The sequence below is a fragment of the Silene latifolia genome, chromosome 10 (genome assembly GCF_048544455.1).
Source record: "Silene latifolia isolate original U9 population chromosome 10, ASM4854445v1, whole genome shotgun sequence".
Lineage (NCBI taxonomy): Eukaryota > Viridiplantae > Streptophyta > Magnoliopsida > Caryophyllales > Caryophyllaceae > Silene > Silene latifolia.
In genome coordinates, this window is record NC_133535.1 from 131,015,341 (window position 1) to 131,041,900 (window position 26,560).

General features: G+C 40.5%; 3 long non-coding RNA genes across 4 annotated transcripts; 1 reads left to right on the plus strand and 2 right to left on the minus strand.

The window, feature by feature from the left end:
* Window positions 1–11,974: 11,974 nt before the first annotated feature.
* Window positions 11,975–13,915, minus strand: LOC141609187 (uncharacterized). The gene is made up of 2 exons (XR_012527274.1): window positions 13,600–13,915; window positions 11,975–12,162 (listed from the first exon to the last, which is right to left on the minus strand). It is a non-coding gene; the product is annotated as an uncharacterized LOC141609187 (long non-coding RNA).
* Window positions 13,916–16,495: 2,580 nt separating this feature from the next.
* Window positions 16,496–19,745, minus strand: LOC141609188 (uncharacterized). Of its 2 annotated transcripts, XR_012527275.1 has the most exons (4): window positions 19,592–19,745; window positions 19,425–19,492; window positions 18,221–18,307; window positions 16,496–16,781 (listed from the first exon to the last, which is right to left on the minus strand). It is a non-coding gene; the product is annotated as an uncharacterized LOC141609188 (long non-coding RNA). The 2 variants fall into 2 exon arrangements; XR_012527276.1 differs by lacking the exon at window positions 18,221–18,307 and having other exon boundaries at window positions 16,497–16,781; window positions 19,592–19,740.
* Window positions 19,746–23,053: 3,308 nt separating this feature from the next.
* Window positions 23,054–26,301, plus strand: LOC141609189 (uncharacterized). The gene is made up of 4 exons (XR_012527277.1): window positions 23,054–23,210; window positions 23,310–23,377; window positions 24,492–24,578; window positions 26,018–26,301. It is a non-coding gene; the product is annotated as an uncharacterized LOC141609189 (long non-coding RNA).
* The last annotated feature ends 259 nt before the right edge of the window (window positions 26,302–26,560 follow it).

Sequence of the window (26,560 nt, forward strand, 5' to 3'; positions counted from 1 at the left end):
TATCTCAACACTATGGTCACTCGTACGATCCTGTGACTGTGGTGGACTATAGATAGGATTTACGGAAATCTATCGACCAAGAGTTCTTACGGAAGAATTAGCTAAACAGTTGGCTTATCAATTTACGGAAGTTGAGTCTTGGGATCACTTGTATCATTCTTGAGGGAGATCAATTATGCAAGTGCGAGAGTCTACATGTTTAAAATGAATTTTAAAATAGACTTAAATCACCTCGATGAGTTGCTTATTTCGTTTTGTTTTTCTTCCTTTTTCGGTGTAGATCACGTTTTTTAAAACGCAAATAACAAATGGCTGGTTCTACCGATAACCCAATGCCAAGTGCCACATTGGACCGTGAGTCCTGGCTTCGGATCTTCATGAATCGGATGAATCACCCACTCGATCAAGAATGATGGATCAAACTTCGCGGACCGGGAGGCGGCATTACGGAATGCCGCCGGCGACGAGGAAGCTCAAATATCTCTTGGAGCCCATCCCGGCAAACCCAGGTCCCACGGCTAGAGCTTCTGAAATCACCAAGTTTAATGATTTCTGTATGGAAGCGGGTGCGATTAAAAACGTACTCATTTTTGCAATGGAACCCAATTTGCCGAAACGCTTCATAGCCCATGGTGCAAACAAGATTTTCACCACGCTCACTAAGGAATTCTCGAAAGCACCGAGAATCGTGACTTATGAGCATACCACTCGCTTCTTTGATGCGAGACTCGAAAGGGCCAACCTAGGTTAGCCCACACATTCTCAAAGATGATTGAGAATGTCGAGAAGATGGAGACCTTTGATTGTAAGATCAGCGAGAACATTGTTATTGACCGCATACTTCACTCACTCCACGATGGTTATTCGCAATTTAGAGCGAATTACTATATGAATGATTTGAAGAAAACTCCCCATAAACTGCACTCCCTCCTCGTACAGACCGAGAAGGACATGAAGTTCAGTGGGAGCATGAAACAGGATGTTCTCGTTGTGACAAACAAGGGAAAGGGTAAGGGCAAAGCTCGAAAAACCTAGCGAAAGAGGTAAGGCGAAGTTCAAGAAGTCGGGTTCACGTAAGAGTGGGCCTGGTGAGTCGAGCACCTCATCAGGCACGACAAAGAGCAAAACCGAAAACATGGAATGCCATCACTGCCACAAGACTGGGCATTGGAGACGCACATGTCCTGTTTATCATGAGGACTTAAAGGAAGGTCGTGTTAAACCTGTTGGTATGTCTTCCTCTTCTTCTACTTTTATTCATATGATTGAGATTAACCACGCAAGTTACGGAACTTGGGTACTTGATACTGGTTGTGGTTCTCATCTGTGTAATCATGTGCAGGGCCTCCGAAATCTCGAACCTCTCGTAAAGGGTGAGGTTGACCTGCGTGTCGGGAATGGAGCAAGAGTGGCTGCCGTCTCGAGGGGAACATATGTGATCCAGCTTCCTATCGGATTTGAGTTATCATTATATGATTGCTATTATGTACCCAGTCTTTCGAAAAACATTATTTCGGTTTACGCACTTGATAAACTTGGTTTTTCATTTGTAATAGAAAATAATACTTGCATTTTCTCATTACACGATATGATTTACTGGCAAGCGCTCCATGAACGGAATTTATGTTTTAGATCAGACCACGGAAATATTACACGTAATGAATAAAAAGTTAAAAGTTGGTGACAAAGATCAAACGTATCTATGGCACTGCCGTATGGGACACATTAATGAGAAACGCGTAAAACAGCTCATCAAACATGGAGCTATCTCGGCCTTTGATTTTCAATCATTTGGCACGTGTGAATCATGTCTCATCGGTAAGATGACTCGGATTTCCTTCAAAGGTGTTGGAATGCGCGCTGCTGACCTATTAGGGCTCATACACACGGATGTATGTGGTCCTATGTCAATCACCGCACGAGAAGGCTATAGGTATTTCATCACTTTCACGGACGATTTAAGTAGATATGGTTATGTCTACTTAATGAAGCACAAAAGTGAATCCTTTGAGAAATTCAAGGAATACCAGAATAGGGTACAGAACCTACTTGGTAGAAAGATAAAAACACTACGTTCAGATCGTGGTGGCGAGTATCTTTCTCACGAGTTTGATCAACACCTTAAAGACCGGGATCGCCCTACGCTTAACTCCACCGGAACACCTCACCAATGGTGTGTCCGAACGGAGAAATCGAACACTACTTGATATGGTTCGATCCATGATGAGTCACACGGTTTTACCTGATTCATTATGGGGTTATGCTCTTTTGTCACCCGCTCTAATACTTAACCGAAGTCCGTCTAAAGCTCATGACAAGACTCCATATGAACTATGGAAGGGAACGGTCCCTAACTTGTCCTTTATACGGGTTTGGGGCTGTGAGGCTTATGTCAAGTGGAGACACGAGGATAAGCTCGGCCCGCGATCGGTCAAGACATACTTTATAGGTTATCCTAAAGGAACACTTGGTCATTACTTCTATTCGCCAACCGAACAACGCGTTTTTGTTGCGGCTAGTGCGACATTCTTAGAGAAGGAATTTCTCGAGAATGCAAAGAGTGATAGAACCTTCGAATCGTCGGAGATTCCGAACCAAACACCGAGCAACCATTGGAGGAACCCGTTCCTTCAATCCCTTGCGGTGAATATTCCCGAGGAACCTAGGAGGTCGGGAAGAGTCTCTATTCCTCCGGACAGATACATTGGTATGGTCGAGGAACATGACATAGATGACGTTCTACTCTTAACGAGCAGTGAACCCGCAACCTATAAAGGTGCCATGACTAGTTCTGACTCAAAGCTATGGCTTGAGGCCATGCAATCCGAGATGGACTCCATGTATGAGAACAACGTGTGGGATCTCGTTGACTTACCTGCTAAGGTTCGTCCCCTTCAATGCAAATGGCTTTACAAGATAAAGCATTCTGTGGAAGGTCAACAAGATATCTATAAAGCACGACTAGTTGCTAAAGGTTTCACCCAAGTGCCAGGTTTGCACTACGATGAGATTTTTGCACCCGTAGTCATGCTGCGTTCCATTCGGATTATCTTAGCGATTGCCGCTTTTCATGACTATGAAATTTGGCAAATGGATGTGAAAACTGCCTTCTTAAACGGTTTTTTGGAGGAAGAGTTGTACATGGTACAACCCGAAGGTTTCATTGATCCAGTACATCCTAAGAAAGTATGCAAGCTTAAGCGTTCCATTTATGGACTTAAGCAAGCATCAAGGACTTGGAATCATCGCTTCGACCAAGTGATAAAAGAAAATGGATTTACTCGATCGGTCGAGGAACCATGTCTATATATCAAGTCGAGTGGGAGCAAGATTGTCTTCCTAATATTGTATGTTGACGACATACTCCTGATTGGGAATGACATACCTCTCTTAACTTCGGTGAAAGTATGGTTGAAAAACCATTTCCAGATGAAAGATCTGGGTGAGGCACAACGAATTCTAAGCATCCGTATCTATCGAGATAGATCACGTCGGATGTTATCTCTCAGTCAGGAGTCTTACATAGACAAAGTCCTAGAGAGATTCAGCATGACTAACTCCAAGAAGGGGTTCCTTCCTATGGCTCCGGGGGTGCATTTGAGCAAGTCTCGTGCACCGAGACACCGGAAGAGAAAGAGCGCATGACACGGATTCCTTATGCTTCGGCTATAGGATCAATCATGTACGCCATGATATGCACACGTCCGGACGTGGCATATGCATTGAGTATGACAAGTCGATTCCAACAAAGATCCAGGTGAATCACATTGGTTGTCTGTCAAGAACATTCTTAAGTACCTACGGAGGACTAAAGATTGGGCATTGACTTATGGAGGCCCTCAAAAAGCTATGCGCAACCTAAGTTCTGCAGATGCTAGCTTCCAAACGGATCGAGATGACTCGAAATCTCGATGTCTGGATTCGTTTTTACTCTTAATGGCGCTGCAGATCACCGGAAGAGTTCGAAACAAACTGCTACAAATTCTACGACTGAGTCCGAGTACTATGCCGCGTCTGAAGCTAAAAGGAAGCGATATGGATGCGTCAATTCTTACATGGGCTCTCGGTAGTACCCGATTCGAATGACCCGATCACCATCTATTGCGACAATAGTGGTGCCATCTTCCAAGCTAAGGAGCCAAAGTCTAGCAACAAGTCTAGACATGTACAACGGAAAGCTCATCTAATCCGGGATTACGTGGAGCAAAAGGAAGTAGTGATAGAAAAGATTGCTACAGATGATAACATAGCAGATCCTCTCACTAAAGCATTACGACAAGATAAGCATGAAGGGCATGTTAATTCCATGGGAATTAAACGTGTTCCTAAGTTGTAGTACTCTTTTATGGATCAGATTCATTCTCTCTTGTACTCTATACGACATCATCGTTTTGATATTTTATATATATATTTTGTTTGTCATGTGGATTTGTACGACAAATTTTGAACACCACAAAGTGAACTGAACGAACATTATATCTCTTTAGTCCTTAATTGCCCACATGAGCTGATAACTCTGGCAATTATTTTGTGACGTTGGTTGATGGTGGGTTCAACGAGCCATAAGTCAACCGGTTGACTGACCAATCACAGAGGCGATTTATACGGATATTTCGTAGGACACTATTGTGACATCGACGTGGAGTCCTAAATGTTTTATAACATTCGTTGCCCGGTCGTGGATAGGACTTCCATGGTGATCCAAAGAGTCGATTCTTTTGACTATCGACTGTCTCTTGAGATTAAGGCAGTTTTTTGGGTGACTTTGGTTTCTTTCTCACGGTCATCCGTAACAGGGGGCCAAGTGGATTTTTTCTGGGTCATTTCATGCTGTGCTTAGATCGGAAGGAGTCGAGTTGAAGGAAATATTCAGCCTTTATCGTACTCGATATTTCTCGGGGCCACTCGAGGAGTCAGAATCGAAATGCATGGCCATGCTCGGATACGGATTCGTTTTATCGGTTGAGTTACTCTCTAGTCGGGGAAACCACTCTAGATACAGATCGATTGTAAAATACGACCTTTGTGGATCCAGATCTGCAAATTGTTTTACATTGAGTGGGAGAAATTTTAAATGAATATGAGAATCGGTTATCGCACATACACTTGTACGGACAAGTGGGAGTTTGTTGGAGCTTGTGTCCTCCAGTTAGTGCGGATAACGTCATTGCACATACACTTGTACGGACAAGTGGGAGCTTGTTGGGGTTAGTGTCCTTAACGGTTAGTGCAAGGACTTATAAACCTCTAAAAGGATCAAAGGGCATACTTTTGGTATTATTATCGGTTGATCCACGTTTATCAATAACGGTTGGCTTGCTAGATAAGTTTGACGTTATTGTCATACAGATGGCGGTGATCAACTGGTCCCTAAAAGTCACACCTATAGGATACGTTCGAGAGATGTGACGGTATGAAAATACAGTCATGTAGATGCCAAATTTGACTAACCAGTTAGTCCGAGTTATTTGACTAGTAATTAGTCAAAATGTGATGTTGAGATATTATATTTAATATGGATTAAATATCATGGGCTAAGGCGAATTAACCAGCTAATTCGTAAAATTAAATATAAGCGTTTTATATTTAATTAATGTATATTGAATTAATTATACAATATCGTCTTTGTCGGACATGTATTAATACTTCAACTAACCCGTGTTATTAGTTGATGTTTTAATAGCCGATAACCGATGACGATTTATAATAAACCGCGTCATATACATTTAGCAATTTATGAGCCGGTCCACGAGGTAAAATTAAGAGGAAGTGGAAGCCCACTTCCCCATGCAAACCCACGGCTGGCCGAGGTTAACAAAAGGAGAGACTCCCTCTCCTTTTGACCGTAGACAATTTCATTTTACAGAAAACTAGGGTTTTGGAGATTATTGCTCTCTGAAACTGAGATCTCACATCTCGACAAAACCTCACATCAGTTCTCCCAATATTGCAAGGCAATCGGAGAACACCATCTAGCACAAGGGCATATCTCGGACAAGTCTTGGGTGCAACAATTAGGAGGGAATCTCGTTTGATTTCTGTTCTTTACGCCGCACTATAAAGGACCCGAGGTTAATTCTTGTTCCTTATCGTTTCTCTATTGTATTTATGTTTTATGACAATAATCGCATGCTAAATTTACGTTATAGTCCTATATTTAGAGGGTCTTATACGGATATTACCCCACAATTACGGTCACGGTCGGGTTCCTTGTCCGGGCCCACAACCTAACCCTTTTCGACCAATTGGCTCGTTTCGTCGGCGTGAGTTTTCTCATCCCCGCGTTTCGAATCCCGATTGAGTCAAGCATAGCGTTAACGTTACACATTTCTGTTTCGTCAAAGAGCTTTCATCACTTTCGAGCACGAGGCTAGGGCACCCTCCTTACCCATTTTGTTTGGATTGGTATCTCTCTCGCAAATCGGGATTTGATTGCTTGGTGTGTAACCCACCCTTTTAAGCCAAAACCCGTGTCAGCATAATGCATAATATAATGAACTGCGAGTGCTTATGTGCTATCTGATCATAAGTCCTTCCGTGTCATTTTAAAACTTTAAAAAACACCCTTTTCGCGCCGTTATAATGGCCATTTCAAACCTCGGTCTTTCGCCGACCGTTGCACGCCTTTCTAGGCCGTTGTAATGACGATTTTCAAACCCGGTTTTGTATAACCATTTTAACACGCCTTTCTAGGCCGTTGTAATGACGATTTTCAAACCCGGTTTTGTATAACCATTTTAACACGCCTTTCTAGGCCGTCGTAATGACGATTTTCAAACCCGGTTTTGTATAACCATTTCAACACGCCTTTCTAGGCCGTCATAATGACGATTTTCAAACCCGGTTTTGTATAACCATTTCAAATCACCTTTTTACGCCGTTATAATTGCCGCGTCTAGACACGGATTTTAACCCGTTTTGCGTCGACAATGGCTCTTTCAAAACTCGAGAAAAGCACACGCCCTTTTCTCGAGACACTTTCGGGATCCCAAGGACCATGCACCGTCCCCGAGACCTCTTCAAACATTTCAAACTCGATTTTCAAAACATACAATTTTGAATTTCAAAAACCGTCTTGGGAAACAATGCACTGTTTCCCGAGCCGACTCAAACTCAAACCGTCTTTTGCAAATAAACTTAAGACAACCTTTTCAACTGATCGACTTGCGGAGATCCCTATTCTTCGGAAGCCGCCCGTTTAAGCGACAAACGAATCTTTTTGAAAATTTCTATTTTCGAAAAACTTCAGTCCACCATTCCAATTCCGCCTCGTGTCTATCGAGTCAAAGCAAACGTACTTATGGGTCTTTACTTATGAGTCGTCTCACCACGAGACCCGTCCAACGGCGTCACGCCGTGATGTTGGACTCATGTCAAAGGTTCGGTCAAACACCGTCGCATCATAAATCAAGTCAGCACCGAGGGACCACACACGGTCACCCCGTCTTGTTGGGTCTGATCTTTGTCTCGTCCTTTGTGTCGTCTGCGTTCAGTCTTGGAACCGTGTTGGATTGAGTTGTAATGTGAGCCATTTTTCTGCCTCAGAGCCATGGCTCCGTCTTCAGCTTCGTCCAACAACAACAATGATAACAACAGAGATGTCACAACCGATCGCTAGCCACCGCTTACCGCTCTTAAGGTCACCCTGGATCGCGTCGAGACCCGTATCGACGCCCTGGAGAACAAGGAAACTGGGGAACATAATACCCCACCTCTGACTGAAACTGAGAAGAGGCTGAAACTCTTGGAAGAACAACTCCTAGCCCGGGGTAATAATATCCATCTTGAGAACAACCGAAGGTTCGAACCCGTTGGGGACCAGTTACCTGACAACTTCACCCTGACTGATGTGCCTAAGTTCAAAGGAGTGGAGGACCCACTCAACCATATCCATGCTTTTAAGGACTACATGGCCATTAAAGGGGTCAAACAAGAACTTTTTACCCGGATCTTCCCATCCTCTTTGGAGCCGATTCCTCGCCAATGGTACTACTCCTTGGATCCGAAAAACCTTAATACTTGGGATGAGATCGCAGTTGAGTTTGCCAAATAGTATGCCGACAATGTCGAGATCCAGGCCAATACCCGTACTCTCGAAGTGTTAACCCAAAACGACAAGGAAGGGTTCACTGAGTTCCTAACCCGTTGGAGGAGGGTGAGTACTCAATTGGTCAGTAAGCCGAGTGAATCAACTCTGGTGGAAAAGTTTGTCAACAATCTCCGCCCGGTTTATGCCAACCTACTGAGGTATCAGAATATCAAAACTTTTCAAGATCTGCAGATTCTGGGGACGCGTATTGAGGACGACCTCTGAAAGGGTGTTTTAGCCAAGACCACTGGCAGAGGTTACCAGGGATCTACCTCAACCGGATCTCGCCCTTACGGTCAGACAAACAAGATTGATGAGGCTAACCTCGTCGAACCATCCGCTAAGAAAACTGAGCGCCTCCAGAGAGTGTTCACCAACATAGGGTCGATTTATGCAAGTGCCCTGAAAAGGCTCATGGACCAAGGGAAGCTACAACCGATCGGATCCACCCCAGATCCGACCGACGCCAAGAAGTCCCAATTCTGGAACCCCAATGCCTACTGTCAGTATCATCGAGGGAAAGGGCATGATACCGAAAATTGCTTCAAACTCAAGCACTTCATTCAAGACATGATTGAGAAGGGAGATTTGCCTCTACCCCCACCAACTAAACCAAACAACAAGACGAATCTTTTGGGAATTCACGCCATTTCTGATGATGAGCCGACCCTAGACTTCTCTCACCTCATCCTGCCAATTGACGACGAGGTGAATGCTTTGGAAAAATATCCTTCAGACGGAGTGTTTGTGTTCAATGCTGCCACTATGCTCACTATGTTTCAGCAAGTTGAGGAGGCCATAGCCAGTCTCTCTGAAAGAATCACCTGACTCGACGACGCCTACCGTTGACTCATCTTCAATCCCCCAACACCGCACCCAAGGGAGAATTCCCCAAGCATTCAAAACTACCCACCCTAGGATGGATTGCTCCCGCGACCGTTCTGGCATAGACCTCACGAAAATCACCCTCAAAATAACTACCCTCAAAATAACTACCCCCATAAAAATCGCCCTCACAAAAATATTCCCCACAAGAACTACCCACCGAGGAATACCCCTCCAAGGTATCCTCAAGACTCCGAAAGTAACGGCATATGGAGAGATGATGTTGAGGATGTCTATATCCTCCCAGGGAAGGAGAAGCGGGTGAAACAAATCGGACATCTCACCCGGTCCGGACGTCCCTATCAGAATCCGAACAACCCAACGGTCGTTCCAACAACGAATGACCAAATCGTCCCAGAGGTGGAAACTCAACCAAAGACCCCCGAGAACTCAATCCTGAAACAACTCCAGAAAGCAAAAGCCGAAATCTCAATTTGGCAACTGATCGCAACGTCTTTTGAGCATCGACAGGCCTTGGGAAAATTAACCGTGCCCTCCACCTCTTACCCAGAAGAAATAGTGGCGCACATGACAAGGGACGCCCCTGATCTGAATAACCCGGTCGTCTTCTCCGACGAGGATATCCCTCCGTTCGGAGCCAATCATAACCTGGCCCTGTATATCACCGTACAATGCCTCCAGAAAAATATACCCATGGTCCTCGTGGATGACGGTTCCGCCGTGAATGTCATTCCTCTCAAAAATGCCCACAGGCTGGGTATCAAGGAATCTGATTTGATCCCAACAAATCAAGGAGTACGTGCCTACGATGGCACTCGTCGCAAGGTCGCTGGGCTAGTCACTTTGACCGTCGCAACCGGAGCACTGGAAAGACAAACCAGTTTTCAAGTGGTCGACATCGATGCGTCCTTCAACATGCTCCTGGGACGTCCCTGGATTCACGACGTCAAGGCGGTCACATCAACTCTCCACCAGAAGATCAGGGTCCCCTTCAACGGGAAAACGATCACGATTCCCGCTTCCCCAATCAAAGCAGTAATGAGAAGGGGGATAGCCACCCAAGCTATAACTGATGAATTGACGCCCTCTGATTGTGACCCGTTCACCAACCTTATGGTCAACCGTATCATGATGCGTCAGCGTTACTTCCCGGTTTTGCCGCTCAATCCACTAAAGGACCCGTTGCCTCCCTTGAAGCAGGCTAAGGTCCCCAACATTCCTTTTGGACTGGGATACGAACCTACTGACGAAGATATCCGGGAGATGAACCTCCTAGTCCGAAAACGCAAGAAGCACGGGGTTATCCTCCGTCCCTACCACCTGACTCTCAACGGATACTTTGTCCCCGAGGGAGAGTCCGAGCTCTACCACGGCTTTCCGGAACCAATCTATGACTCTTTGGCGAAGGCTAGGTACCCGGGAGTGGAAGTCTTCCAGGACTGCTACTTTATCCCCGACAACGCCGAAGCTGCATCAACTGAGTCCAAGCCGTCACCATGCCTAAACGGGCAAGCTGCACACTCCTCTTTGGGGAAGATAACGTCAAACACCTCGACTATGAGGATATCATCAACATCGCCCTGAAAGACAATCTTTTTGATCCAACCGCCTTGATCTCCGATACTGACCCGGAGAAAGCCACCCAGGGCTGGAGGAAGACCGTCAAGTGGACCGATTGCCAGGGCCGCATTCTCAAGATAACAACTGGAGAAGGCCCTATGTTCAAGGAGGGAAGTGAAGAAGGATCTGAGTCTGAGTCTGAGTCAGAGTCAGAGTCAGAGTCAGAGTCAGAGTCTGTCATAGCTCCTAACGCTCCCGATGTCCCAGTCAAGGTCCCCTTCCCACTATTTTATCACAAAGTCGTGGCTGATTCAAAGGCTGAGTCTACTAAGGTAACCCCCACTCCCATGAAAGGTGACAACCTGGAGCCTGTTCCAGGGGTCACTCCCTCTGTTGTGTCGCCTCTGAGTGATCACGAGATGTATGTCCTTTCCGACCTTTTCGCTCGTGTCAACTTAATGAACGCTAAGTTTGCTTATGACTCGTCTCAATTTAACTGCAATGCAATTCTGAATGACTATGAGGAATTTGACTTGAGTGACTACCCACCTCACTTAGCCAAAGAACTTGACAAACGGGAAACCAGAACCCCCATCATTGAGGAAACCGAGCCTATTAACGTAGGAACCGACAACACACCTCAAGAACTTAGGATAGGGACAACCCTGAACCCCTCGGAAAGACAACAGTTCATTGACCTCCTCCACGAATACAAGGACGTGTTCGCCTGGTCTTACAGAGACATGCCTGGGATTGACAGGGAAATTGCAGAGCACCGGATACCTATTAAACCCGGGGCTAAACCTGTGAAACAGAAGCTACGCCGGATGCGTCCTGAGTGGGCCCTAAAAATCAAGGAAGAAGTGGACAAACAGTTCAAGGCTGGGTTCATCAAAGTTTCTGAATACTCGGATTGGGTGGCCAACATCGTGCCGGTACCAAAGAAAGACGGAAGAATTCGGGTTTGCGTCGACTTCAGGGATCTGAACAAGGCGAGTCCAAAGGACGAATTCCCCTTGCCACATGTTGACATTCTGGTAGACAATACTGCCGAGCATGCTCTCCTATTCTTCATGGACGGGTATGCTGGGTACAACCAGATTAAAAGGCTGAGGAAGACATGCACAAGACAGCATTCACTACACAGTGGGGTACATATTGCTACACAGTCATGCCTTTCGGCCTCATCAACGCCGGAGCAACCTATTAGAGAACCACTACCACTCTCCTACATGATATGATGCACAAGGAGGTAGAGGTATATGTCGATGACATGATTGTCAAGTCAAAAGAACGGGACGGCCTGTGACACCCTCATTATAGCGGAAAAGTAAACACGTAATTCTACAGAAAAACTGACAGGATATGTTTGTAATAGGTTCAATTGGGTAAAAACCTGTAATTTTTAAAACTTTTCTAAACCATTCACAAACATTTCCAGAAGGAGGATGCCAACACCTGCAAATGCTAACAGAGTAATTTACATAACTATGCTAAAGCTGCGAGAATAAAGTGATACAAACCAAAGAAAAAGAGGGAGACATATGTCCCTAAAATGTATGTGACATAAAAAGGGTTTAAGGGTCACAATGAAATAAAACCAGACTAGGTCCCAAGGTTACTTTGCTCGCTAGCTCGTCCATGTACCCCATATATGCATCACCTACCTGTCAATCGCATTTTATACAAATACGAAAGCCACAGTCAGTGGGGAGTAACTCCGAGTTCTCCCAACCACGAAATGTCATAATTAATATAACATGTAAACATAAGAATATGAATATGAATCACACACTGCCTTAGCATATAGATGCTAAGGCAATCGTGCTTATCATGTGAACAACAATATAACGCCACATAGTCCTAGCATGTGAATACTAGACCGACTCATACTACACTATCATGTGAATCACATAACATCCAGGAATCCAAACTCTATCAACCATAGCCGGCTTGCATCTCACCTTCTATGATTCATAGAATCATCAAACAAGAAAGGGCAATATATCAAAGACAGGCATAAGTTCTTAGTACGGTCAATAGTCACTTTGTAACTCAAGTCTATACCACGAGGTAGGGAAGGTAATCGAACCGGTATCTTGGCTCAGCGGTTACTATTAAGAAAACATGGCCAAGAGACAACACAACCCTAGCCTAAAATCTGCGCAGACCTAGACATGCGGATACACACCACCGCACCCAAGACTCACAACTTTTTTTAAAATAAAGTGAAGTGAGTACCCTAAGGACACCACCGAAGGGTTGGCTAGTACTTAAGCTGACCCCATACTATCAAAATAAGTACCTGAGGTCATGCCCCAACTTGGATAAACATCCACTAGTCAGGAACACAAAGGCTATCAAGCAGTGAACATATACTCGTCAGAGACTATAAAGACCTATCTATGATGAAGGCCGAAATACTCACCTAGGACCTAGTCACAGCTAGTCCCAGCTTGAATACTTTAGCCCACACCACACAAGACTCACCACACAAGTCAAGTAAGACACCCACTTAACCTTAAGAGGGCAAAAAGTCCTACTTACCAACATAAAATCTAATATTCTATCATGTGAAAGGCTATATAAATGTCTATATACAGCATACAATCCCAACAGAATCCTCAATAAGTATTCAATACTACTTTCTAATTCTAACAATAGTACCATATTAAAGGTTTCAGGGAATCTAGGGCCGTTTTTACAATATAAAAAGCTACTTAAATCAACTAATTACACATGTGAGATAAAAATATAATGAATGGCCTAAAACAAGAAAAAGGCCGACTATCTAATTCATTCAAAATTTCATCCAACCAATTTTTACCCGAACCCCACCCCTACGACAGTGCGGGTTAAATTGCGGTGACCAATCACTCAATTGATCGACATCGACATCGAGTCAAAAGGGATTAAGGCTCGATTTTGGCACAATCAACAAAGCATTACAATTATCGCTATACAACTCATTTTGCTATTTCCAATTTCTATCATGTGAAAAATGAAAGTAAAACATTATCAATCACCTAAACACTTAACAAACAACAAGCACCACATCTACTACTAATGTGACATTAATTCGTCGAGTAACTCGGAATAGTTACCTTACGCTAGCAAAGAGACAAGTAAAAACTTGAGAAAGCTTCTAAAACCCCAAAATTACTCTTCATCTTCAACCACAAATGAGCCACCTTAAACGCCCCTTATTCTTCGAATAAATGGTCCACAAGGCACGAGCCTCACCCCGGGTCTTCGAATCCTTAAAAGGAGGAGGAAGGAAAGGGGAAGAGAATGGTACAAAAATTACGTAATTTGGTTGAGAATGGAGGCGGGATCTGAGGTTTGAATGATCGGAAAATGACGGACTGATGTTGTTGCTGTTGAATTACGCAAAAAGGGAAGGGGAAAAGAAGGGTCAGGGGAAACGGTGAGGGAGTAATAATAATTAATAATAATAATAATAATAATAATAATAATAAATTTTCTGTCAGAACCAGATTCTAATACACAATATAACCACGGACCCATCTCACCAACAATAAAATTAACTTATACAAAGTATTTACTATATGTATAAAGTACAATCAATAATAGGATCGGTAAAATCGTGTTACCTTCAAAAACATTAATGAAGAGTTTTCAAAAATATAAGTCTCAATCTTGTAACAGCCCAAGGTAACCTGCTAGCGTGATATTGTCCGCTCTGGGAGACACAACCCCCTCACGGCTTTAAAACGCGTCACACTAGGAAGAGGTAGCCACATGATTATAAACCATGCTTCGTTCCCCTCTTCTACCGATGTGGGAAGGTCACCTTCCCTCCTCCCCAGAGGAGAAGGCAGCGTCCTCGCTGCCCACCGGCACAGGCCCCGGCTCTGATACCATTTGTAACAGCCCAAGGTAACCTGCTAGCGTGATATTGTCCGCTCTGGGAGACACAACCCCCTCACGGCTTTAAAACGCGTCACACTAGGAAGAGGTAGCCACATGATTATAAACCATGCTTCGTTCCCCTCTTCTACCGATGTGGGAAGGTCACCTTCCATTATTTCCGTTAACTAGCTGAGTTTATTTTATTTTCACTCATTAAATTTATTTATTATTAATTTCGTTTTATTACTGAAACTTTTATTAAAAACCGATTTTTATTAACTTGAGACGGTTTTAAAAACGAACGAAATTACTTAACGATGAAGAAACGTACGTATAATTAGAAGCTAGCAAGCTAGCTGGTGTATCATTATTATTATTATTATTATTAATTATTATTATTACTCCCTCACCGTTTCCCCTGACCCTTCTTTTCCCCTTCCCTTTTTGCGTAATTCAACAGCAACAACATCAGTCCGTCATTTTCCGATCATTCAAACCTCAGATCCCGCCTCCATTCTCAACCAAATTCCGTAATTTTTGTACCATTCTCTTCCCCTTTCCTTCCTCCTCCTTTTAAGGTAAGAAAGTCTCCTTTTTGTAGTGGTTTCGTCTTTCGCCGTCTTATAAAAGTGTCGTCTTTTAGCTTCTTTATTCCGTTTTCTTGCCCTTTTATGAAGGATTCGAAGACCCGGGGTGAGGCTCGTGCCTTGTGGACCATTTATTCGAAGAATAAGGGGCGTTTAAGGTAACACGATTTTACCGATCCTATTATTGATTGTACTTGGAAGGTGACCTTCCCACATCGGTAGAAGAGGGGAACGAAGCATGGTTTATAATCATGTGGCTACCTCTTCCTAGTGTGACGCGTTTTAAAGCCGTGAGGGGGTTGTGTCTCCCAGAGCGGACAATATCACGCTAGCAGGTTACCTTGGGCTGTTACAAAAACTCGGAATAGTTACAAGTATGCTAAGAGGGTTCAAGCTTAACCAACAAAAGAGATATGATGAACTTCCTAGGGATAAGGACTGAAGTCAAATTTACAAGGATGTCAAAGATAGAGTTTCACAAGATACGAGTGTCAAACTTAAAGGAGGAGCAAGTTGAAGCGAGGAAAGGAGGTATGAACGGTAACGCTTATGATCGAGGAGAAAGGGAATTTAGACAACAAGGAAACTTAAGCAACATGTCAGGGTGTGAGACTAAAAGAGTCGAATCATAAAGATAACTAGTTAACAACCAGTAAGAAATATTAGAATTAGGGAGGTATTCAAGACAAGGAAATAACGAGTAAACTTTTATACTTAAGAATCAAATCCAACCAAGGTTAACACCCCACAAGAAAGAGTGCTATCAAATGGCGTTAAGGGATGATTAGCAAGGGTGAAAGGACAAGTTGGGAGGATACAAATGTAACTTCCTAGGAAGAAGAATAGAGAGTTTAGATGAGGGATAGGCACCAAGAGATTAAGAATAAGGCGAGATACAAAAAGAACGAGAAATATCTTCAAGGAAGTAGAAGCATTCTTCAAAGGTTGAACAAATCTTCAATCCTCAGCAAAAGGCACTAAATCTTGATCTTCTTAAAATATAAGTGTCCTTTCAATGGAACGGAGATACTCTTGGCGATCACTCAAGAACATCAATATTCCAATTCAAAGACATAAAAATACATTTTTACACCAACAAATGATAAAACTAATTATCAGACGTCTCCAATAACAAGCTTTAACACTAATTGACGTTAAAACCAGTGAAAAACATTAAAATATTTTCAAAACCTTTAGTTCAAATTTTTTTTTTTTTTAAATAAGGGCAATAACTCCTTTAACTATAAATAAGTTCACGGTCATTGATCTAAGAACGCAACAATTATTAAATGACAATCAACAAACATGTTAGTACCTAACAAAGAGCAAACACAAAGAGACTACAACATAAGATCCTAAATCTACCCATCTTACCCATCTCTCAAGTTTATTATTTTAAGGTCAAGTTATTTATATTGGGGTGCACAAACGTGCGTCGGGAGCAAATATGCTCTGATACCAACTGTGACACCCTCATTATAGCGGAAAAGTAAACACGTAATTCTACAGAAAAACTGACAGGATATGTTTGTAATAGGTTCAATTGGGTAAAAACCTGTAATTTTTAAAACTTTTCTAAACCATTCACAAACATTTCCAGAAGGAGGATGCCAACACCTGCAAATGCTAACAGAGTAATTTACATAACTATGCTAAAGCTGCGAGAATAAAGTGATACAAACCAAAGAAAAAGAGGGAGACATATGTCCCTAAAATGTATGTGACATAAAAAGGGTTTAAGGGTCACAATGAAATAAAACCAGACTAGGTCCCAAGGTTACTTTGCTCGCTAGCTCGTCCATGTACCCCATATATGCATCACCTACCTGTCAATCGCATTTTATACAAATACGAAAGCCACAGTCAGTGGGGAGTAACTCCGAGTTCTCCCAGCCACGAAATGTCATAATTAATATAACATGTAAACATAAGAATATGAATATGAATCACACACTGCCTTAGCATATAGATGCTAAGGCAATCGTGCTTATCATGTGAACAACAATATAACGCCACATAGTCCTAGCATGTGAATACTAGACCGACTCATACTACACTATCATGTGAATCACATAACATCCAGGAATCCAAACTCTATCAACCATAGCCGGCTTGCATCTCACCTTCTATGATTCATAGAATCATCAAACAAGAAAGGGCAATATATCAAAGACAGGCATAAGTTCTTAGTACGGTCAATAGTCACTTTGTAACTCAAGTCTATACCACGAGGTAGGGAAGGTAATCGAACCGGTATCTTGGCTCAGCGGTTACTATTAAGAAAACATGGCCAAGAGACAACACAACCCTAGCCTAAAATCTGCGCAGACCTAGACATGCGGATACACACCACCGCACCCAAGACTCACAACTTTTTTTAAAATAAAGTGAAGTGAGTACCCTAAGGACACCACCGAAGGGTTGGCTAGTACTTAAGCTGACCCCATACTATCAAAATAAGTACCTGAGGTCATGCCCCAACTTGGATAAACATCCACTAGTCAGGAACACAAAGGCTATCAAGCAGTGAACATATACTCGTCAGAGACTATAAAGACCTATCTATGATGAAGGCCGAAATACTCACCTAGGACCTAGTCACAGCTAGTCCCAGCTTGAATACTTTAGCCCACACCACACAAGACTCACCACACAAGTCAAGTAAGACACCCACTTAACCTTAAGAGGGCAAAAAGTCCTACTTACCAACATAAAATCTAATATTCTATCATGTGAAAGGCTATATAAATGTCTATATACAGCATACAATCCCAACAGAATCCTCAATAAGTATTCAATACTACTTTCTAATTCTAACAATAGTACCATATTAAAGGTTTCAGGGAATCTAGGGCCGTTTTTACAATATAAAAAGCTACTTAAATCAACTAATTACACATGTGAGATAAAAATATAATGAATGGCCTAAAACAAGAAAAAGGCCGACTATCTAATTCATTCAAAATTTCATCCAACCGAATTTTTACCCGCAACCCCAGCCCTACGACAGGTACGGGTTAAATTGCGGCTGACCAATCACTCAATTGACTGACATCGAGTCAGTCAAAGGGATTAAGGCTCAGTTTTCGGCACAATCAACAAAGCATTACAATTATCGCTATACAACTCATTTTGCTATTTCCAATTTCTATCATGTGAAAAATGAAAGTAAAACATTATCAATCACCTAAACACTTAACAAACAACAAGCACCACATCTACTACTAATGTGACATTAATTCGTCGAGTAACTCGGAATAGTTACCTTACGCTAGCAAAGAGACAAGTAAAAACTTGAGAAAGCTTCTAAAACCCCAAAATTACTCTTCATCTTCAACCACAAATGAGCCACCTAAAATAATTATGTGAAAGGACGATATTAACGAATTATCTTTATATAAAATATGAGACGTAAATTAATTTAATTATATTTTAAATAAACCAAACTAGCGTCAAAACAATTTATAGATACGGCCCAAACTCGCGACTTAGCCAGGCCACTGCCTAGGCCACGACCAGGCCACGGCCAAGGCCAGGGCCACACTAGGCCAATCCCTACGGTCCAGCCGTCTTAGGACGGTTTCCTAAGCCAAACCACGACGGATATCACACAAACAAAAGACCCAAACCCAACATGTACATGTACTTGAGACGTTAGCAAAGAGGTTGGTTCAAAAAAACATAAAGAAACCCGTCAAAACAGCCCGCTAAAACTGCTCGACAAAACCCATTTTCACTATTAAAGAAGCTCATTTGTGACCGTCTTAAGACGAAATTTTAAGCATTAAAATGATAGTATTCACCCAATTAAATTACCCAACATAATCACCCACTTCACCATGAATCCAAAGGTACCAACTTTTCTCAAAATGGATAAATAAAACTTGTATAAAACCGTCTCAAAAATTAATTCAATCTCAACTCTCTACCCCATCTCTCTCATTACTCCGTCCTTTAATATAATACTCCATAGTAACCGATGATTTCCATCTCAATTTCAATATCGATATTGTCAAAGGTTCAAAGAACCGTGCTCAACACTTAGAGTACAAGGCTCTAAGCTACTCACCCTCGAGTCAAGGTCAAAGAGGAAGACGATTCAAATAAACTACCCAAATTTTGAAACTCAGCATAAATATCTGATGAATTCGTTGATACAATTATATAATATGCAATTTTTCCATCAATATCACATAATCATGCCTAGCCCACTCTACGGATACCTGCAATCTCCCATCATACTTTGTAAAAATTAAATGTTCCACTTAACCACAATAATATTCCATCCTTATTCAACTACAAACCCATTGAAGAACATGAATCCTTAACATCATCAGACCCTAGCTCTTCCAATTCTAATACACAATATAACCACGGACCCATCTCACCAACAATAAAATTAACTTATACAAAGTATTTACTATATGTATAAAGTACAATCAATAATAGGATCGGTAAAATCGTGTTACCTTAAACGCCCCTTATTCTTCGAATAAATGGTCCACAAGGCACGAGCCTCACCCCGGGTCTTCGAATCCTTCATAAAAGGGCAAGAAAACGGAATAAAGAAGCTAAAAGACGACACTTTTATAAGACGGCGAAAGACGAAACCACTACAAAAAGGAGACTTTCTTACCTTAAAAGGAGGAGGAAGGAAAGGGGAAGAGAATGGTACAAAAATTACGGAATTTGGTTGAGAATGGAGGCGGGATCTGAGGTTTGAATGATCGGAAAATGACGGACTGATGTTGTTGCTGTTGAATTACGCAAAAAGGGAAGGGGAAAAGAAGGGTCAGGGGAAACGGTGAGGGAGTAATAATAATAATTAATAATAATAATAATAATAATAATAATGATACACCAGCTAGCTTGCTAGCTTCTAATTATACGTACGTTTCTTCATCGTTAAGTAATTTCGTTCGTTTTTAAAACCGTCTCAAGTTAATAAAAATCGGTTTTTAATAAAAGTTTCAGTAATAAAACGAAATTAATAATAAATAAATTTAATGAGTGAAAATAAAATAAACTCAGCTAGTTAACGGAAATAATACGATATCAGCTTGAATCGGAATTATTAGCGATTTTTACGAAACTAACGGATATTAATAAAAATTGCTATTTTAGTGAAATAAGCTCAAAATAGCTAATTGGACGGTTTTGTTCCCAAAATCCATCTCGGGTTTACTTAAAACAACTTTCATGAGGACTCGTAAAGAAACGGAAATTATTAAATAAATAAACCCGAACTAACTTCAATAAATTCGAACTAACTTTAAATAAACTTATTAATGATTATTAAATTTAACGTAACGAATTATAATGAAATTAATTAATTAGCTGAGAAAATAAATATATAAATTGTTAACCAACGAAATTAAATATAAAGTAGCAATTAAAAGAATGTTATCCAACTTATTAAAATACGGGGTGTTACAAAAATTGGATTCCCTTGACAAGTTTTAAAGTAACACCCTGTATTTTAATAAGTTGGATAACATTCTTTTAATTGCTACTTTATATTGAGGGTGTCACAGTTGGTATCAGAGCATATTTGCTCCCGACGCACGTTTGTGCACCCCAATATAAATAACTTGACCTTAAAATAATAAACTTGAGAGATGGGTAAGATGGGTAGATTTAGGATCTTATGTTGTAGTCTCTTTGTGTTTGCTCTTTGTTAGGTACTAACATGTTTGTTGATTGTCATTTAATAATTGTTGCGTTCTTAGATCAATGACCGTGAACTTATTTATAGTTAAAGGAGTTATTGCCCTTATTTAAAATTTGAACTAAAGGTTTTGAAAATATTTTAATGTTTTTCACTGGTTTTAACGTCAATTAGTGTTAAAGCTTGTTATTGGAGACGTCTGATAATTAGTTTTATCATTTGTTGGTGTAAAAATGTATTTTTATGTCTTTGAATTGGAATATTGATGTTCTTGAGTGATCGCCAAGAGTATCTCCGTTCCATTGAAAGGACACTTATATTTTAAGAAGATCAAGATTTAGTGCCTTTTGCTGAGGATTGAAGATTTGTTCAACCTTTGAAGAATGCTTCTACTTCCTTGAAGATATTTCTCGTTCTTTTTGTATCTCGCCTTATTCTTAATCTCTTGGTGCCTATCCCTCATCTAAACTCTCTATTCTTCTTCCTAGGAAGTTACATTTGTATCCTCCCAACTTGTCCTTTCACCCTTGCTAATCATCCCTTAACGCCATTTGATAGCACTCTTTCTTGTGGGGTGTTAACCTTGGTTGGATTTGATTCTTAAGTATAAAAGTTTACTCGTTATTTCCTTGTCTTGAATACCTCCCTAATTCTAATATTTCTTACTGGTTGTTAACTAGTTATCTTTATGATTCGACTCTTTTAGTCTCACACCCTGACATGTTGCTTAAGTTTCCTTGTTGTCTAAATTCCCTTTCTCCTCGATCATAAGCGTTACCGTTCATACCTCCTTTCCTCGCTTCAACTTGCTCCTCCTTTAAGTTTGACACTCGTATCTTGTGAAACTCTATCTTTGACATCCTTGTAAATTTGACTTCAGTCCTTATCCCTAGGAAGTTCATCATATCTCTTTTGTTGGTTAAGCTTGAACCCTCTTAGCATACTTGTATCTATGATGTCTAACTTACTTTTCATTTCACACAATTTCTAAATATTTCAAACTACTATTTTTGGTTCGTTGTTAAAAATTTATGTTACCCTCACAAAATTTTCCCTACTTGTAAAAATTTGGAAAATGAAAATTCGATATGACTCTCTAATTGTTCTTTGAGTATAGACTTCCTTATGGTTTTGAGTTGCTAAACCTGAGATTTTTGTAAATTTTATCCAATTTCTATTCACTTTGATCTATTATGATGCCTTTGTCAAAGTTTAATATTATATTTCAGGAATTTAACTCCTATTTTAGTTATTTAAAGGTGAAACCTTTATTTCCATTTTGGCTTATGCAAAAGAAAATTTGGGTGGACTACCTTTTCTTTGGATTTTAACGTTAATCGGACGTTATTAGAGACGTTTAATAGCTTGTTCTACTCTTGTCGACGAGTGATTTTCGGTTTTAAATTTGTCTCTGACTTGGAAAGTTAGCGTTCTTGTGTGCGCGACAAGAGCATTTCCGTTCCATGAATGAGACTTATATTTTTGAAAACTCTTCATTAATGTTTTTGAAGGTATTTTGATTTTGACTTATACAAATAATTTGCCTTTTGACCTTATCTTTGATTTGGAATGTGATGTTCTTGAATACGTAACGAGAACCCTTCCGTTCCTTTGATGAGAATCTGGTTCTGACAGAAAATTTTATTTGAAACTTTTAAAGAATTTTGATTCTTACGATCAGTGACCTTTTAAAATGTTTTGGTTACCGATTCCAATTTCAGTTTTATTTTTATAACTTTTCATTTATACTTTCAAGTTTCGAGGACGAAACTTTTTAAAAGATGGGGTGATTGTAACACCCCGTATTTTAATAAGTTGGATAACATTCTTTTAATTGCTACTTTATATTTAATTTCGTTGGTTAACAATTTATATATTTATTTTCTCAGCTAATTAATTAATTTCATTATAATTCGTTACGTTAAATTTAATAATCATTAATAAGTTTATTTAAAGTTAGTTCGAATTTATTGAAGTTAGTTCGGGTTTATTTATTTAATAATTTCCGTTTCTTTACGAGTCCTCATGAAAGTTGTTTTAAGTAAACCCGAGATGGATTTTGGGAACAAAACCGTCCAATTAGCTATTTTGAGCTTATTTCACTAAAATAGCAATTTTTATTAATATCCGTTAGTTTCGTAAAAATCGCTAATAATTCCGATTCAAGCTGATATCGTATTATTTCCGTTAACTAGCTGAGTTTATTTTATTTTCACTCATTAAATTTATTTATTATTAATTTCGTTTTATTACTGAAACTTTTATTAAAAACCGATTTTTATTAACTTGAGACGGTTTTAAAAACGAACGAAATTACTTAACGATGAAGAAACGTACGTATAATTAGAAGCTAGCAAGCTAGCTGGTGTATCATTATTATTATTATTATTATTATTAATTATTATTATTACTCCCTCACCGTTTCCCCTGACCCTTCTTTTCCCCTTCCCTTTTTGCGTAATTCAACAGCAACAACATCAGTCCGTCATTTTCCGATCATTCAAACCTCAGATCCCGCCTCCATTCTCAACCAAATTCCGTAATTTTTGTACCATTCTCTTCCCCTTTCCTTCCTCCTCCTTTTAAGGTAAGAAAGTCTCCTTTTTGTAGTGGTTTCGTCTTTCGCCGTCTTATAAAAGTGTCGTCTTTTAGCTTCTTTATTCCGTTTTCTTGCCCTTTTATGAAGGATTCGAAGACCCGGGGTGAGGCTCGTGCCTTGTGGACCATTTATTCGAAGAATAAGGGGCGTTTAAGGTAACACGATTTTACCGATCCTATTATTGATTGTACTTTATACATATAGTAAATACTTTGTATAAGTTAATTTTATTGTTGGTGAGATGGGTCCGTGGTTATATTGTGTATTAGAATTGGAAGAGCTAGGGTCTGATGATGTTAAGGATTCATGTTCTTCAATGGGTTTGTAGTTGAATAAGGATGGAATATTATTGTGGTTAAGTGGAACATTTAATTTTTACAAAGTATGATGGGAGATTGCAGGTATCCGTAGAGTGGGCTAGGCATGATTATGTGATATTGATGGAAAAATTGCATATTATATAATTGTATCAACGAATTCATCAGATATTTATGCTGAGTTTCAAAATTTGGGTAGTTTATTTGAATCGTCTTCCTCTTTGACCTTGACTCGAGGGTGAGTAGCTTAGAGCCTTGTACTCTAAGTGTTGAGCACGGTTCTTTGAACCTTTGACAATATCGATATTGAAATTGAGATGGAAATCTGGTTACTATGGAGTATTATATTAAAGGACGGAGTAATGAGAGAGATGGGGTAGAGAGTTGAGATTGAATTAATTTTTGAGACGGTTTTATACAAGTTTTATTTATCCATTTTGAGAAAAGTTGGTACCTTTGGATTCATGGTGAAGTGGGTGATTATGTTGGGTAATTTAATTGGGTGAATACTATCATTTTAATGCTTAAAATTTCGTCTTAAGACGGTCACAAATGAGCTTCTTTAATAGTGAAAATGGGTTTTGTCGAGCAGTTTTAGCGGGCTGTTTTGACGGGTTTCTTTATGTTTTTTTGAACCAACCTCTTTGCTAACGTCTCAAGTACATGTACATGTTGGGTTTGGGTCTTTTGTTTGTGTGATATCCGTCGTGGTTTGGCTTAGGAAACCGTCCTAAGACGGCTGGACCGTAGGGATTGGCCTAGCTGTGGCCTGGCCTGGCCGTGGCCTGGTCGTGGCCTAGGCAGTGGCCTGGCTAAGTCGCGAGTTTGGGCCGTATCTATAAATTGTTTTGACGCTAGTTTGGTTTATTTAAAATATAATTAAATTAATTTACGTCTCATATTTTATATAAAGATAATTCGTTAATATCGTCCTTTCACATAATTATTTTAGGTGGCTCATTTGTGGTTGAAGATGAAGAGTAATTTTGGGGTTTTAGAAGCTTTCTCAAGTTTTTACTTGTCTCTTTGCTAGCGTAAGGTAACTATTCCGAGTTACTCGACGAATTAATGTCACATTAGTAGTAGATGTGGTGCTTGTTGTTTGTTAAGTGTTTAGGTGATTGATAATGTTTTACTTTCATTTTTCACATGATAGAAATTGGAAATAGCAAAATGAGTTGTATAGCGATAATTGTAATGCTTTGTTGATTGTGCCGAAAACTGAGCCTTAATCCCTTTGACTGACTCGATGTCAGTCAATTGAGTGATTGGTCAGCCGCAATTTAACCCGTACCTGTCGTAGGGCTGGGGTTGCGGGTAAAAATTCGGTTGGATGAAATTTTGAATGAATTAGATAGTCGGCCTTTTTCTTGTTTTAGGCCATTCATTATATTTTTATCTCACATGTGTAATTAGTTGATTTAAGTAGCTTTTTATATTGTAAAAACGGCCCTAGATTCCCTGAAACATTTAATATGGTACTATTGTTAGAATTAGAAAGTAGTATTGAATACTTATTGAGGATTCTGTTGGGATTGTATGCTGTATATAGACATTTATATAGCCTTTCACATGATAGAATATTAGATTTTATGTTGGTAAGTAGGACTTTTTGCCCTCTTAAGGTTAAGTGGGTGTCTTACTTGACTTGTGTGGTGAGTCTTGTGTGGTGTGGGCTAAAGTATTCAAGTCGGGACTAGGCGTGACTAGGTCCTAGGTGAGTATTTCGGCCTTCATCATAGATAGGTCTTTATAGTCTCTGACGAGTATATGTTCACTGCTTGATAGCCTTTGTGTTCCTGACTAGTGGATGTTTATCCAAGTTGGGGCATGACCTCAGGTACTTATTTTGATAGTATGGGGTCAGCTTAAGTACTAGCCAACCCTTCGGTGGTGTCCTTAGGGTACTCACTTCACTTTATTTTAAAAAAAGTTGTGAGTCTTGGGTGCGGTGGTGTGTATCCGCATGTCTAGGTCTGCGCAGATTTTAGGCTAGGGTTGTGTTGTCTCTTGGCCATGTTTTCTTAATAGTAACCGCTGAGCCAAGATACCGGTTCGATTACCTTCCCTACCTCGTGGTATAGACTTGAGTTACAAAGTGACTATTGACCGTACTAAGAACTTATGCCTGTCTTTGATATATTGCCCTTTCTTGTTTGATGATTCTATGAATCATAGAAGGTGAGATGCAAGCCGGCTATGGTTGATAGAGTTTGGATTCCTGGATGTTATGTGATTCACATGATAGTGTAGTATGAGTCGGTCTAGTATTCACATGCTAGGACTATGTGGCGTTATATTGTTGTTCACATGATAAGCACGATTGCCTTAGCATCTATATGCTAAGGCAGTGTGTGATTCATATTCATATTCTTATGTTTACATGTTATATTAATTATGACATTTCGTGGCTGGGAGAACTCGGAGTTACTCCCCACTGACTGTGGCTTTCGTATTTGTATAAAATGCGATTGACAGGTAGGTGATGCATATATGGGGTACATGGACGAGCTAGCGAGCAAAGTAACCTTGGGACCTAGTCTGGTTTTATTTCATTGTGACCCTTAAACCCTTTTTATGTCACATACATTTTAGGGACATATGTCTCCCTCTTTTTCTTTGGTTTGTATCACTTTATTCTCGCAGCTTTAGCATAGTTATGTAAATTACTCTGTTAGCATTTGCAGGTGTTGGCATCCTCCTTCTGGAAATGTTTGTGAATGGTTTAGAAAAGTTTTAAAAATTACAGGTTTTTACCCAATTGAACCTATTACAAACATATCCTGTCAGTTTTTCTGTAGAATTACGTGTTTACTTTTCCGCTATAATGAGGGTGTCACACGGCCACATCAGTGCCCTCTGGAAATTCTTCGCTCGTCTGCGGAAATATAACATGAGACTAAATCCTCAGAAGTGTGCATTCGGGGTCACCTCCGGAAAAGTCTTGGAAAATGTCGTCAGCAAGAGAGGCATTTAGATTGATCCAACCAAAATCAAAGCCCTTCAACAAATGCCTCGGCC